This window comes from Mus caroli, unplaced genomic scaffold (genome assembly GCF_978045245.1).
Source record: "Mus caroli unplaced genomic scaffold, Mus_caroli_1 scaffold_2, whole genome shotgun sequence".
In the NCBI taxonomy this organism is placed as follows: Eukaryota; Metazoa; Chordata; class Mammalia; order Rodentia; family Muridae; genus Mus; species Mus caroli.
This window is the reverse complement of record NW_028227257.1, coordinates 24,123,214-24,129,770: the sequence shown is the minus strand read 5'-3', so window position 1 is coordinate 24,129,770 and position 6,557 is coordinate 24,123,214. Positions and strand designations below refer to the sequence as shown.

At 42.6% G+C, this 6,557-nt stretch overlaps 1 pseudogene; it reads right to left on the bottom strand.

The window, feature by feature from the left end:
- Positions 1 to 2,252: 2,252 nt before the first annotated feature.
- On the bottom strand, positions 2,253 to 2,654 carry LOC147005751 (cytochrome c, somatic pseudogene; annotated as a pseudogene).
- Positions 2,655 to 6,557: the final 3,903 nt, after the last annotated feature.

The following is a 6,557-nucleotide window of genomic DNA, read 5'->3' as shown; positions in this document are numbered from 1 at the left end:
ATTTACTCTGTGACTGTGTTATGGTTTATCTGCTCTGCTGGTGCTAACTGCGGTTTGAGTTTCACTGTAAGGGTAGTTTTGGATTTGTTGTCTCTTGCTTTTGTTTAAGACAGTGTCTCACTATATCTCTGGCTGTCCTAGAACTTACTATGTAGTCTAGACTGGCCTCACACGTACAGAGCTATACCTGCCTCTGCTTCTTAGGAGCTGGAATATCTGTCCCACTGTTTTGGGGATGGAGGTAGAATATCCTAAGCAGTATCTGTCAGTCTTTTGTTTGTTTCTTTTTGAAACATGGCCCTCTGTGTAGCCCCAGCTGTCCTGTAACTTGCTATGAAGACCAGGCTGGCCTCAGATTCACAGAGGTCACTTTGCCTCCTAAGTAAGTGCTGTTTCTTTGTCTTGTTTTGTTTTTAAGAGTTTATTTTGATGTTGTGTATATTGTGTGTTTGTATGTAGTATACATTGTGTATGCAGTACCTGTGGAGGCCCAAAGAGAGCATCCGATTCCCCAAAGCTGGGGATAGAGAAAGGCTGGGAACCAAGCTAATGCTCATAATCGCCCAGTCACCTCTTTAGCCCCAGTTTTGTTAAAGCTTGTCGAGTGGCTGTTCTAGCCTCTGTTGACGATGGAGAGCTGAAGAATTTGCTACCATTGAATGGTCCCTTTCTCCCTTCATTTCTGTCATTTTCTGATTCGAATTTTAAAAGTGTATTTCTTTGAATCACTTTTATCAATGCATATAATGAATTCTAGTCCTTGGTACCCTGTTCCCCTTTCTCATGCCACATCCTTCTCCAACTGAAAACTGTCTTCTCAACAAATCCCCACTGACTTGGGCCTTGTATGGGACTCACTGAATTTAGTTAACCTCTCACCATGCCTGAACATGGGTGTGAGGTTGCTTCATATTTTTAAATTTCTTATGTCTTCTTACTGTGTGGGTGTTGGGTGTGATACATGCACGTGGGTGCCCAGGTTTGTGTGCCCACGCACATGTGCATGCAGATGGTCAGTGACTTCCTCCATTCTTCATTGTATTCCTGTCCTCTGAAGTTCACTGTTCTGGTTAGACAGTCTGACCAGTGAGCATCCAGGATTCACCTGTCTCTTCCTCCCAGTGCTGGGTGTGCAGGTGTGTGTAGCCATGCCCAACATTTTACATGGGATCTGAGAACTCAACTCCAGGTCCTCGTGCCTGCACAAGTGTTCTTATCTACTGACCCGTCTTCCCAGGCCGATACTTCTTGGTTTTGACTGTTAATAGGATATGCATATGTTTATATTTGTCTGGTGGGTGGATTCTAAGTGACTTTTTGTTTTACAATCTATTGTGTCTGAGTCCAATAACCCCAGTTCCCTCTCTTCTTCCCTCTGCCTCTTATTTTTTTTCATGATCTATGATTGTTTTAAATTATCTTACTATTGGTAACTTACAAACTCCCTCCTTTATTTTCATCTTTCCATTTACTAAGTTGGCAAAGAGTGCCATTCCCAACCACGCATAAACAGAGATTCCAGTCATGTGTTTCTGAATGGGTATTTAAGGACAATTCTGAATTACAACTTAGTCTTAGATAATAGAGAATTTAAAAGGCCTAACTTGCTTGTTCCTAAAAGCATTTTAATTTGCAGATCAACTATAAAGAAGTGTTAAATACTCTTTATTTGATATCATACATAAACCACAGTAAATGGCTTTCAGTGGTAAAAGGCAGCATTCTTGATGTAGAAAATTCTAATTAAAACTGCACTGTCAAGAAGAGATAGTTGCCTCCTCGTGGTTAGCCGGGGCCTGTAAGAGGCCAGTGAACACAACTGAAACACAGGTGAGTCTTCTTGTTTCTGAGACAGTAATAGAATTTTCCCAGTGTTTAAACATATTCAGATACCCAGTTGTATAAATCTAAGTATAAAACCATTTAATAGGTTTGCGACAACACCCCCTTATTTATGGAAAGTAAAACATTACTAATTAAGTCCAATCTTATCTTGAGAAAGGGAGAACAGCGATAGCAAGGATACAACTAGAACTGTTGCTTTAAAAAATGATCACATCCCTGAGTTTGAGGCCAGCCTGGTCTACAGAGTGAGTTCCAGGACAGCCATAGCTATACAGAGAAACCCTGTCTTGAAAAACAAACAACCAACCAAAACCAAAACAAACTAACAAAAATATCATACCCACTTTACAACAAGTCAGTTTTACTTAAATCAGGACTGTCCAACAAAAACATTGTTAGCAATTCATGATCTGAATTTGGTGTATGAATTAAATTATGGTGTACATTAAAAGCCATGAGACATTTGTTTTGTAATAAATAAGGCAGTGGAATTACTCATTAGTAGCCATTTAAAGATAAGCTATTAGGTCTGCCCTTTCTCCCTTCTTCTTAATTCCAGCGAAGATCATTTTTGTTCCAGAGATGTACTTTTTGGGATTCTCCAAATACTCCATCAGGGTATCCTCTCCCCAGGTGATGCCTCTGTTCTTGTTGGCATCTGTGTAAGAGAACCCAGCAGCCTGGCCTGTGTTCCACCCAAACAGTCTATGGAGATTTGGTCCAGTCTTATGCTCGCCTCACTTTTCCATGGTGTGGCACTGGGCACACTTCAGAACAAAAACCTTCTTGCCCTCTTCAACATCACCCATTTTTAACTCACTCCAGGTGGGTCAACACCTTTAACGTTCGGACTCAAAGACAGATGTCCCACTCTCTCCTTTTTTTTTTTTTTTTTTTGGTTTTTCCGAGACAGGGTTTCTCTGTGTAGTCCTGGCTTTCCTGGAATTCACTCTGTAGACCAGGCTGGCCTCGAACTCAGAAATCCGCCTGTCTCTGCCTCCCAAGTGCTGGGATTAAAGGCGTGCCCACTCTCTCCTTTTCCTCTTATTTTATTGATAGTATTTCACTCTTGTAGCCCAGGATACCCTGGAAATCACTTTGCAGTGCAAGCCATCCTCAAACTCTGTGCCTCAGTCTCTGGAGTGTTGAGATTATAGGTATGCACCACCAAACCTGGCTCTCCAGTCTTTCTCCCTTTTTAAAAAAATTATGTGTGTTGGTATTTTGCATGTGTATGTGTCTGTGGTAATGTACAGTTCATGCAAAAGCAAAGAGCAGGAGCCCCTGCAACTGGAATTACAGAGGGTTGTGAACTACCACGTGGGTACTGGGAATCAAACGGGTGTGCAGTTAACCACTGAGCTATTTCTCCAGCCCTCTTTTTCCTTCCTTCCTTCCTTCCTTCCTTCCTTCCTTCCTTCCTTCCTTCTTTCCTATTTCTTTCCATTTATTTTTGTGATGAGGCCTCACTGTGTAGCCCAGGCTGCCCCAGAGCTTGCTATGTAGCCTTGGCTGGCCCAGAGCTTGCTATGTAGCCCAGGCTGGCCCAGAGCTTGCTATGTAGCCCAGGCTGGCCTCAGACTCCCAGAGATCTACTTGCTTATGTTTCCCAAATGCTGGGATTAAGAGCAGCCCCACCTTACCAGACTTCTAAAACTCTTACCGTCTATTTACACGAGATATTTTTCCTCATTCTTTATTTCCAACCTATTTGTATCTTTGAGTATGAAGTATATTTTTCATAAACATTGAACTGCTGGATATTATTTTTATATCCAGTCTGATGTGGTTTCTTGATCAGATTGTTTTAATCCATCCACCTTTAAAGTTACTATTTTGCAGTACTGGGGCTCGAACCCAGAACTTCATGCATGCTAGACATGCTCTATGACAGAGCTACATCCTTGGTCCTGTTTATTTATTGACTTCTTAAATCTGTTTTTGTTTTGTTTTGTTTTGTTTTGTTTTGTTTTGTTTTGTTTTGTTTTTTGAAGACAGGGCTTCTTCTCTACATAACCGTGGCCATCCTGGAACTCGCTCTGTACACCAGGCTGGCCTCGCTCTGTACACCAGGCTGGCCTCGCTCTGTACACCAGGCTGGCCTCGCTCTGTACACCAGGCTGGCCTCGCTCACTCTGTACACCAGGCTGGCCTCGCTCTGTACACCAGGCTGGCCTCGCTCTGTACACCAGGCTGGCCTCGCTCTGTACACCAGGCTGGCCTCGCTCTGTACACCAGGCTGGCCTCAGACTCCTCCAGAGAACAGCGGAACTCCAGAGTGCTGTGATGGAAGGCATGCAACACTACCACCAGCGATGTCTTGAATTTTTAAATGATGTACTTGCCCCAGATTAATTTATTCCTCTTGTGGAAATATCTCTGAATTACAACAAGAAGATATATAAGGAAGAGATCAATAAAATTGACTAGTGCAATAATGATCATTTAAAACTTCCCCTACTATCAAGCAAGGGGCTGGAGATCCTCTAAGAGCTGACCACAGTTGGTAGTGATCACCTGGCATGTACAAACCCTAAAGTTAGTCCCCAGCACCACAGAAACCAGCCATTTGACTGTAAGCTAAACCTAAGACCTTGGGAGGGAGAGGCAGGAAGACAGGAGTTCAAGATCACCCTCAGCTGCACAGTAAATCTGAGGACCCCGTCAAAGGAAACAGTAAAGGAAATACCAAGAATTACTGAGGAAGCACTTTTAACTTTATGTGAGGCCTGAGACATTCTTCAAAGTACCAAGTTCCTTATCTCATTTCATAGTTAGCCAAGGTCATATTCTTAATATATTGAGGCAAGTTTTCCAATGTTCCTTGTGCTACCACAAGATAGTACAGTCTAAATAAACTAAAGATGATTAGGGGTAAATCTCAGTCAGCACTGGTCTTGTCTTTTTCACCAGTGTCTCCTGTGCCTTGGGCCTTGCATGACAGAGTAGACATGTAATATATTTCATGGAATAAAATGTACTGTTACACAAACTTCATTCTCTCTCTCTCTCTCTCTCTCTCTCTCTCTCTCTCTCTCTCTCTCACACACACACACACACACACACACACACACACACACACACACTTTGTTGAGACAGAGTTTCTTTGTGTAGCCTTGGCTGTCTCAGAACTCAACTGTAGACTAAGCTAGCCTGGAACTCAGAGATTAGCCTGCCTCTGCCTCCTGAGTGTTGAGATTAAAGGCATTCCCACCACTGCCCAGCCCAGACTGGCCTTGAAATTATGATCCTTCCGTCTCAATCTCCCATGTATTAGAAACAGTATTAAAACAGATTTCCTCGGTCATCAAAATCTTAGTATTCAAGAGTCTTAGCTGGATGCAGTGGCCCGTGCCTACAATCCAAGTCCTCAGGAGGCAGTGGCAGAGGACTGCTGGGAATTCCAGCAGCCAGAGGAGTAAAAGGTAGCAATTATGAAATATAGGTCCATGCCAGGTGTGGTGGCGCACGCCTTTAATCCCAGCACTCGGGAGGCAGAGGCAGGCGGATTTCTGAGTTCGAGGCCAGCCTGATCTACAAAGTGAGTTCCAGGACAGCCAGGGCTTTACAGAGAAATCCTGTCTCAAAAACCATTAAAAAGAAAAAGAAACATAGGTCCATTTTTACTGTTTAAATATAATCTATAAATGTGCAGAAAAAGGAAGCTCAGAGGACCATGCTAGCTTGCTGACAGTACAACTCTTGGAGAGTGAGTTCTTTAGGAGGGTAAACTATATTACATATCTCTCAGGTAACTGATATTTTAATAATTGTTACATCTTTAACGTACCTAAGAGGCATACTACAGAGCTTATTGTGATGACACTGTACCTTTCTCATCTGTAACAAGTTCCTGTTCCCTTGTTTTATATTCTGTGGTGGTGGGGATAGAACCTGGGGCTCTGTGCATGCTGGGGCGGCATGCGCTAACCACTAAGCCACCTCCACATCTCTTTGTTTAATGTTTGTCATATTTAGGGCTGATGTCTAATGCCTGAAATATAGTGGACAGTAAGACAAACATGGTAGTTTAAATGAGAACAGCCCCATGGGTTCCATGGGCTCCTATGTTTGAATAGTTAGTCTCCAGTTGGTGGAACTGGATGGGAAGGATTAAGGGTAGCCTTGTTGGAAGAATGTTGTCACTGGGGTTGCATTTGGAGGTTTCAAAAGACTCCCAGCAATTCCCAGTACTCTCTCTGTCTCTCTGCAAATCAAGATGTGAGCTCACAGCTGCTCTTTCAGCCCTCTGTTGGCGCACCACCATCAAAGACTCCTAACACTCTGGAGCCTGGAGCCCAATTAAAGGCTTTCTTTTTAAGCTGTTTTAGCCATGGCGTTTTGTCACAATAATAGAAAATAACACAGCATATACAAATAACATTACATATGAAAGGTACTTGTCATGTGAACCATTATTCTTACCAAAGAGCTCACCCAGTAGATGTGAAATTGGTTAAGAACACAAGTTGTAGCGTCAGACATCCTGAGTCTGAACCCAGGTTCTTCTATTTACCAGGTAAGAAACTTTGGACAAGTCCTTTAAACAACTTTTTGCCCATACTTCACCATATTTCATCTGTCTCGGGAGCTTTGTGACAAAGTGACAAAGATTAGGGAGGATTATCTTCATCAAGTGCTAAGCCTTAAGTGCACTTAATAGTATCTACAATAAGAGTTATTATTTGTAATTGCTAGTATAGTTTTGGCAA